This window comes from Rattus rattus, chromosome 1 (genome assembly GCF_011064425.1).
Source record: "Rattus rattus isolate New Zealand chromosome 1, Rrattus_CSIRO_v1, whole genome shotgun sequence".
NCBI classification, from domain to species: Eukaryota; Metazoa; Chordata; class Mammalia; order Rodentia; family Muridae; genus Rattus; species Rattus rattus.
In genome coordinates, this window is record NC_046154.1 from 172,872,878 (window position 1) to 172,882,813 (window position 9,936).

General features: G+C 44.5%; 1 pseudogene; it reads left to right on the forward strand.

Moving 5' to 3' along the window:
* Positions 1-8,966: 8,966 nt before the first annotated feature.
* LOC116889984 lies at positions 8,967-9,264 on the forward strand (annotated as a pseudogene).
* The last annotated feature ends 672 nt before the right edge of the window (positions 9,265-9,936 follow it).

Below are 9,936 nucleotides of genomic sequence, written 5' to 3' on the forward strand. Positions count from 1 at the left end.
ATCAGATCTCATTATAGATGATTGTGAGCCATCATGTGGTTGCTGGGATTTGAACTCAGGACCTCTGGAAGAGCAGTCAGTGCTCTTAACCACTGAGCCATCTCTCCAGCCCATGATCTTTTTTTTTTAATCATCAAATTCTCATGCTTGGGGTTGACCAGATGGCTTAGTGGACAAAGCCTGCGGAGTTGACCTTGATACTTGGAAACCGCGTAAAGATGGAAGGAGAGAATTGACCCATAAACCTGTCTTGTGACTTCCAAATGTGCAACTCGGCTGTCATGTACACCCGTACACTAGTATCATATATGCACATACACACAAAACTAAAATCATTCTGAAATATTATTATAAGACTCATGCTTACACACACTTTATAAATATCTGGGAAGGGACTGAAAAATACACATAAGCAATTCTAAAACCCAAGAGACCAAACCCAAGAATAAGGTGGGTGAGTCGGCACCACCCAGATTCCTCTTCAGTGAAGGACTTCCTTCCCCCAGCTGTTCAGAGAGCTGCTCTTGGTTCCACTCAGTCATCCTTAGCTATCACACAATCCCTTTCAGGATTACTTCAGAACTAGTCAGCAGCCTTGCCCAAGGTCACACTCTTCCCGGGTGACGCCTATCCCATGATGCAATGGCTATATTGTGGGAATGGACGTCAGCCAAGGCCAATTTAGGACAACATGATGAGCTCTAGTACTGTGAGAACGAACGCCCTGTGGGCTTCATGGAGATTGTAGCTGGAGTGCATCACTGCTGAATTTATCCCTCGGCTTCCTTTCCCATCTCTCTACAGATTTTGATCCCAAGGCACTCCATCATAAACACCCCGCATGCTAAGCTCTGCCTACGAGTGCACCACCAGTACCAGGTCAATGACAATTCAGTACATCATTCTATTTTGTTTCTTTGAGACAGAGTTCCTCTATGTAGACCACACTGGCCATGAATTAGGAGAAAGTTCTGATCCCCTTAATTTAGCTCCTGAGTGCTGGGTTTATAGGTATGGGTCACCACAGCTTCTCGGTCATCATTACTCACAACAAATATATCACATCATTAATAATTTGCCACAAACTATAATTATAAGACACTGACTGTCCAACAAGTTACATTGTTCCTAATCTTAACCTGTATATCTGTCTGTAAATTAACAGGAAAAAAAAGCCATGGCATACTTTTTTCTTTTTCTTTTCTTTTTTTCGGAGCTGGGGACTGAACCCAGGGCCTTGCACTTGCTAGGCAAGCACTCTACCACTGAGCTAAAGCCCCAATCCCGCATACTTTTTTAAAATATGGTTTCTGCCTGGCGTAGTGGGTCACGCCTTCAGTCCTAGTACTCAGGAGGCAAAGGCAGGCAGATCTCTGTGAGTTCAAAGCCAGCCTGGTCTACAGAGTAAGGTTCAAGACAGCCAGGGATATTATACAAAGAAACCCTGTCCCAAAATAAACTAATTAAGTAATAAGCGGGTCTTTAAAAATGGTGGTGTTTCACCTCACTCCTGACCCTTCTGATACTGTTGCAACACTTGCCTATGACTCCATTTCTTTTTTCTTTTATAGGTGAGATGGCTCAGTGGTTGAGAGCACTGGCTGCTCTTCCAGAGGACCTGGGTTCAATTCCCAGCACCCACATGGCAACTCCCAACTGCCTATAACTCCAGTTCCAGGTCTTCTGACACCAGAGACAAGACACCAATGAACATTAAATTATATATAAAAAATTATTTTACATGTTACGAGTGTTTCGCCTTCATGTACATGAAGAGACTGTCAGAAGGGGTCAGAAGAGACCGTCAGATCCCTTGGAGCTGGAGTGACAGGCCATCGCTAGCTGTCTGAGATGCTGCTGGGGATTGAACTTGAGTCATCTACAAGAGGAGTACCTGCTCTTAACCACTGAACCGTCTTTCAGGCCCCCATTCCATTGTCTTTATTAAGCAATCTTACTTCAAGATGGCGGCAAATGTATTAGGCTTAGCTTTCCATGGCTGAGGCATGAGGTGGGGGTGGAGAAGGGCTCCGTGTTTTTTAAGGAGCTGGCCACTGGGAGTTTGACCATGCCTCAGTGGGTATACGGGCACCACAAATGGGACTTGGTGGGGTTTTTTGAGCTGGGAGTTAGAGTGGGAGAATTGACCTGAGGGGATTGGGCATCACATCGAGTGTGATCAGATTGCATTGTATGGAATTCCAAAATAATTAATAGAAACATTATGTTGGGGGAAGGGAGAGAATTGCGTACGGGCCCGTTGCAAGATTTCACTTGCTATTAGTTTCTTGGTCAAGAACAGTGCTGCATAAGGCACTGTGATAGCAGCAAGGGCATTCTATGGTCCAGAGATGGTCATTTAGGCTGAAGCACTGCACACAAAGAAAACCCATAATCAGAGTGTCTATTCCAATACAAGCAAATGGCCTTTCATACCCTGAATCGGTTCTTATTCAGGACTCTGTGTTGTTCTCGGCTGCTAGCAGACTGAGCGCTCGGCTGCGTCTATAGCAGGTCTGCCTTGGTGAATGGAAGTCCCACTACTGAACCTGGCCATAACCGCCTATGCTGCCTTGGCCTCCGTGTTCACGAAACCTCTAGCACGTGACATGAGTAGCTGGAGAATGGGCTGGCTGACGGGTGCCCGATCGTCCTGTCCAGGGGATTATTAAAATCCTCTTCTGCTGAGGTCACCCTAACACTCGGGTGTGCCAGGCACCTTCACATTCTTCCTGCATTCCATGATGTTTTGTCCAAAGAAGCCTTTTCCTGGACCGCCGTATCACAATTCTTTTTCCAACTGTGCTCCTTCCCTGACTACCTAGGAAAAGCACCAGCCACAGCCCGTGAGTTAGCATGCAGTCAAATGTCGGACATTTCCCATGCTAAGCAAAACCAACAATCTGGCCTACAGTTTGACATCCTATCCACTGGGAAGATGTCCCTCCATTGCTGCCCCTTAGGGCTATGCTAGCAGGAGGCTACAGTGTTGAACTGCCCATGTTTGGACGATGTCTGTCCATCCATTATATAGAAGTATCTGTCAAGGGAACCCAGCTGCTTCTTTCTCTGTTGCTTAATCCCAGAGGATTCATATGAGACTATGGTGGTCAAAGGTGAAAAATGGCAGCTGATCCATTTTAACAATTGAGTACTATGTTACTGTATTTTTGTACCATAATATAACTTTTCTGTTGTAATAGATTTTTAGCATATCTAAAATTTTTTTTAAAATACACACACACACACCTAAGAGATTTCTACAAAAACTAGACAACAGAAATTTTGTTTGTTTCTGCATTGTTTGTGCTTCTGAGATAGGCTCTGACTGTATAACCTGGAACTCATGGTTTACACCAGGCTGGCCTCAAAGTCATCGAAATTCACCTGCCTCTGCCTTCTGAGTGCTGGGATTAAAGTTGTACACCACCATACCCAGAGGAAGCAGAAAATTTAAAATAAAAGTTCTAGGATCCAATTCATGACTCAGTCAGTAAAGCTCTTTTCATGCAAGTGGGAGTACCTGAGTTCCGATCTCCAACAACCATAAAAAAGGCCAGGAGAGAGAGAGAGAGACAGAGAGAGAGAGAGAGAGAGAGAGAGAGAGAGAGAGAGAGATTGAATATCCAGAGATCAATGGCTAGCCCTTCTAGACAATTAGTGAGCAAGAGATCCTCTCTCAAAAACTCAGGCAAGGGGGTTGGGGATTTAGCTCAGTGGTAGAGCACTTGCCTAGGAAGCGCAAGGCCCTGGGTTCGATCCCCAGCTCCGGAAAAAAAGAACCAAAAAAAAAAAAAACAAAAACAAACAAACAAACTCAGGCAAGGGGGCTGGAGAGATAGCTCAGCAGTCAAGGCTGCTCTTCCAGTCACAAGTTCAATCCCCAGTAACCACATGGTGGCTCACCACCATCTATAACGTGATCTAAATGCCCGCAGATGTACATGCAGGTACAGCACTCATATTCATTCGTTAAATAAATAAATAAATCTTTAAAAACAAAACAAAAACTAAGGTTGCTAAGGATAAAGACACCTTACGCTGACCTTTGGCCTCCACACGTGTGCACATCTACACAAGCATGAACACACACGGACTCTAAGCACATACATACATACACAAAGAAGTAGAAATGAATTAATTTAAAACAAAAATATGGGGCTGGAGAGATGGCTCAGAGGTTAAGAGCACTGACTGCTCTTCCAGAGGTCCTGAGTTCAAATCCCAGCAACCACATGGTGGCTCACAACCATCTGTAACGAGATCTGATGCCCTCTTCCAGTGTGTCTGAAGACAGTGACAGTGTACTCATCATATATAAAATAAATAAATAAAATCTTTAAAAAATAAAAAAATAAAATAAAAAAAATAAAACAAAAATATGTCTCTTATTAGCTGCGGCAAGTGCATCTCATTTCCCTAAAACAAAGATATTTCGAGAAGCAGACGTGTGGTGCTGTGTGCCGGTAACCCTAGCATGTGGACAACTGAGGCAGTAGACCAGCCTGACTTAGCAGGCAGCAGGACTCCGCCTCTGTTAACAGAGAGATTAGGGGGGAGGCGATGGTATCAAAGGACCATTCTGACATCTGTTACAGATTTTTCTTGACCGTTCAGAAAAGAAGCCACGTTAGCCGGTTTTATAACAACTTGACACGAGCTAGAGACATTTGGGGAGAAATAAGCTCAATCGAGAAAACGCACCCCAAAAGTCTGACAGAGAAGCACGTTTTTAGTACATTTTCTTGATTAATGTTTGATATTCTGAGGTACCAGCATGGGTGGTGCTGCCCCTGGTCTAGTGTCCTGAGAGCTATAGGATGGGCCTACTGAGCAATCCATGGAGCACAAGCCAGGAAGCAGCACCCTCCATGGCCTCTGCATCAGCTCCCGCCTCTAGGTTCCTGCCCTGTGTGAGTTGCTGTCCTGACTTCCTTCAGTGATGGATTGTGATGTGACACTTGTGTGAGTTCAATAAACTGTTTCCTCCACAACTTGATTTTGTTCGTGGTGTTTTACCACAGCAATAGAAACCCTAACAAAAGCTAATATAATCCAGATTATGAAATAGATTATAGAATATAATTATATAACAGAAGATAATATAATTCAGATTATAAAACAGATAATATGATTCAGATTATAAGACAAAAGCTAATACAATTCGAGGTGTGTGTGCGTGTGTGTGTGTGTGTGTGTGTGTGTGTGTGTGTGTGTGTGTGTGTATTGTCAGCTTGTACAACAAGCACTAACACCTGAACTTAGTAAAGGAACAATTTTCTCTCTTCAGCCTTGAGGTGGCCTAGTCATTATTATCAGCAAATAAGTTCTGGATGTTCAACTACTGGGATAGAATCCAACTTATTTAAGATTATCCTGTGGGACTGGAGAGATGGCTCAGCGTTTAAGAGCACTGGCTGCTCTTCCAAGAGGACCTGGGTTCAATTCCCAGCAACCGCATGGCAGCTCAGAACTGTCTGTAACTTCTGTTCCAGAGGATCCGACACCCTTATACAGGCACGCATGCAGTCAAAACACCAATGTACATAAAATAAAATTAAATAAATTATAAAAAATTTTAAATTAAATTATTCTGTTAGCTGCCAGTACTAGATAAACGTCACAATTTACCTAGTAAATTTTACTATTTTTTTTTATTACATGAGATGGTCCAATCTTATAAATAACTGTTTAAGAGCCAGGCATGGTGGTACACGCCTATAAACACTCAGGAAGCTGACGGCATTGTGAGTTTAAGGCCAGCTGGGGCTCATGAAATTTTTTTATCTTAGAAAAAAAAAAAAGGTGTACTTCAAATCCAACAGAAGTCCTATTCTCTTTAAAATTAGTTGAAAAGTTGCAGATTAGTTTTGGTTAAGCCTTCCTACAGCTTCCGGAAGTCTGTTCTTATTACTTCCGTTTAAGAACATGTCCTTCCTAACTGTACCAGACAGGTAGTCTTTTTCTTTTTTTTTTAAGATTTACTTTATTTATATGAGTGCACTGTAGCTGTCTTCAGACACACCAGAAGAGGGCATCAGATCCCATTACAGATGGTTGTGAGCCACCATGTGGCTGCTGGGAATTGATCTCAGGACCTCTGGAAGAGCAGCCAGTGCTCTTAACCACTGAGCCATCTCATCAGCCCCCACACAAGCTGTACTTTAGCCCGAGGGACCTAAGAACTTCAGCTTTCAGCTTAGCACAGTTGTGCCAACAGCTCATTCCACGGGTCTCCTTGTTATTTCCTACTTTCCATTATTTAATTTCCGGTCTTGCATATGTGTCTCCAGATGGTTTTGCTTTTCTTTGTCCATTGCCTGGTTGGATCTTTGGACTGGTCCTTCACCCAGTTTACTAAGAAGCGGGATCTCTTGACGAACCTGACGCCCACTGCTTTGTGGAGGTTTGGTCTGTGGCTATGTACTGCAATGCTAAATTCTATACCTTAAGGTCTAGGCCTGTGAGCGACTTCTCATGTTTACAAGCCACACCTCAGATATCCCTCCTCTTTTTCCAAGTTGTGTTCCTCGATTTAAAACTTCGGTTAAATGAAATTGGCTACGGCCAATGGCTGGAGGGATTGGAGGTAGGTGGGTTTGGAGTGACCTGGTTGTGGTGGGAGAGACCAGACGAAGGAGGAGGAATGGAGAGAGAGAGAGAGGAGGAAGCCGCCATGAGGGGAGAGGAAACATGAGCACCTGAGTTCGATTCCCATGACCCACATGGTGAAAGGAGAGAACTGACCCATATATGTCCTCAAACCTGCTCTAACCAAGTGCAATAACAGAAGCATACCTACACACACGCATGCGCGCGCATGCACACACACACACACACACACACACACACACAAATAAATTAATACGAAAAGCATAATGTATTCTACAATTTATCCCTCTATTGTTCAACTAGTGAGCATTTTTTTTGTTTCCATTTAAGGACTATCATAAAGAATTCTCTTACGAACACTGTTAAATATGTACTAGGAGCTGGAGAGATGGCTCAGTGGTTAAGAGCGCATACTACTCTTCCAGAGGTCCTGAGTTCAAGATGTCCTGCATCTTCAGTAAGTGGCTCACAAGCACCTTTAATTCCTGCTCTGGGTAATTACACATTCTGGCTTGTGCGAGCCCTTGCACTCATGTGCATATGTGTACATTCACACAGATGCACATACACACACATACATATACACATATGCATATACACATATATGCACACGTGTGCACACACTCACAAACTGGGCAATGGGCCATGCCAGGAAACTTGGTAGGGTTGAGAGGGTTGGAACCCCTGAAAGATCAGAGAGGAGGGTAGGAGCTTCACCTGCTTCCGACCAGGTCCCGGTCACGTGACCACACTCCCTACCTAGGAACATAACCTATGGTCATGTAGATCAGAATAGAGCTCTCCATGCTAATACGGTATCTAGACGGACCCTGAGGGTTTAGCTAATAAGATTCCCTTTCCCAGACATTCCTCCCTGCAAACGGTATTTAATCTCAGGTCTACCCTGAGGAGGCGGTATGCACCCATTTTCCACGATGAACAATCAAAGCACAGTTTGGAACCAAAGACTGTCTCTCTCATCGAGAACCGCCATGTGGAGCATGAAGAAGGCCTTCATCTACAGATCTTTACTGTCTAAATCTCCCACAGACCCTCTGTGCTCCCAAACAATTGGCACTAAACTGAGGACAGTCAATGATGAGCTAAACCGCAGTTTTCCCCCACCCCCCACACACACCCCCTCCTGGGGCTCATCCTCAGCCCGTGGGCCTCCTCCGTTCTCTGGCTGTCCAGGAATCTGAGAAACCCCTGCCCCGGCTCCTCGTTGCAGGCCAGTGGACCCCTGACCCTCCGTTCCTGGCCCCCCTGCTCAGTTTCCAGCAGTGACTGGGTGCTTCGGAGTCAGGGAACCCCGGCTTCAGCCTCCCACATCTTAGGCTATATTGTCCCACCACTGAGCAGTGTACCCACCGTTCCCTGGAGCTCAATTGGGGAAGCAGTCTCTACGTTTAAACTGCCCAGCGGCGTTCCCCCGACCCCAGCGTCGGAACCACGCTCACACACATACACAATTTAAATCTAATAAAAATAAATTGATTGCCTCTGGCTGAAACAATTTTAAACGAACTATAATAATCTAAGCAAACAGTATATTGCTAGTGTGGAATCCGTGTGGCCTGGGGAGGTGCTTATCTTTAACTTGAGAATAAAAAATTCTATCCAACATGGTTGTTGCTTTTTCCACTGCCCACAGACGTGTGCAGGAGACACTGGCCTCTATTTTCGGCAACCCCTGACTCTGGGGCTTTCTTGGGTTTACAAAGCTGGTGGTTTCGAGAGGATTCAAATCTATGTAGCCTAATTAGAAACGAGGTGGTGTACCCTTTGTCCCATGTTTTGTCATCCACACCACACACCTGCGGTCATGAACTTGCACCTTTTATTCTAGAGGGCGGAAAATGTTATCCTTTGGAGGTCCTTCCTCTGGACCAGCACGTGATTGTGGCATTTACCAACCCTTCCATTCTTTCCGGGGCTCTTAGGTCTTCTTGTAGTGTTTTCTGAGAGATCTAATATGGTCAGTAAGTTTCTCTTTTATGCCCCAGGATGTCTGTGTCTTGTGTTATGGATCATTTCTTACCATTGAGGTATTGTCCCACACTAGCTGCAAAAAAAAAAAAAAAAAAAAAAGTCCTGGCTTTTGCAATTTTGAGTTATCGATCTTCGTGAGACTGATTTTTGTCTGTGGTATGGATTTGGATTCAATCGTTTCCCCGATAGAAGATACAGTTTTTCTGGGTTCATTTATTAAATAGAGAAGAAATGCTTCAGCTATTTTTTTCCCTTCTCCTTAATGCAAGTATCGGAATCCTCTGGACCTTGATTCGATTATTTCCAGTCCATAAAGAAAGAAAATAGGACGCATCAGGGGTGGGGACTGTTCTCCCGCCAGGATGTCTGCGCTGACCTGCCTGGCACCTTTCAGTCTCGTAAGAGACCTCCTGCTCCCGGGCTGCCACGAGCAGGCAGCTAGAGACCGTGGAGTCCGCCACGATGGCGGTGGTGTACACATTCAGCCCCGGTACAGGGAGTTTCCCCAGCTTACCCAGTGCCAGGGGATCCAGGGCGAGTTCTTTCTGGATTCTTTGGCGATTTTGGCATGACTCGGATGCTGTGCTGGGTCACTTTTCATATCCAGATCCGTCACAGTGGACAGAGGAAGAATTGGGGATCCCTCCTGATGATGACTGAAACTCTAAACTCCTCTCTGCACAAGAGCAAGGTGAGACAGTTCAAGAAATCACAGACCTCATTAAAGGTGTAAATTAAAGTGGCTTGCCAAAAATAAAATTTAAGAAAGAAAGAAAGGAAGGAAGGAAGGAAGGAAGGAAGGAAGGAAGAAAGGAAGAAAGAGAGAAAGAAAATAGGAGCTGGCAAGATTGCTCAGTGGTTAAGGACACTGACTGCTCTTCCACAAGTCCTGAGTTCAAATCCCAGCAACCACACAATGGCTCACAACCATCTGTAATGGAATCTGATGCCCTCTTCTGGTGTTGTCTGAACACAGCTACAGTGTACTCATATACATAAAATAATTCCTTTAAAAGTGAGAAAATGTTATATATGCAAATATGCAAAAAATAATGGGGACCCACGTGACTGCATATATCAGCAGGCTCACTTACACAGGGTTCTCTTAGGAGGGTCACCTGAGTCCAGAGGTCCTAAACTATAATGGGCAACATAGAAAACCTGATAAAAATTATGCTGATCTTCACCACTCTAACAAATTCAACAAGTATTTGGGAAGCATGTTATTTTATAACGTGTATTTCATGCCTTAAAGTTACGCTTCCTCAGGGGCTGGAGAGATGGCTCAGCAGTTAAGAGCACTGACTGCTCTTCCAGAGGTCCTGAGTTCTA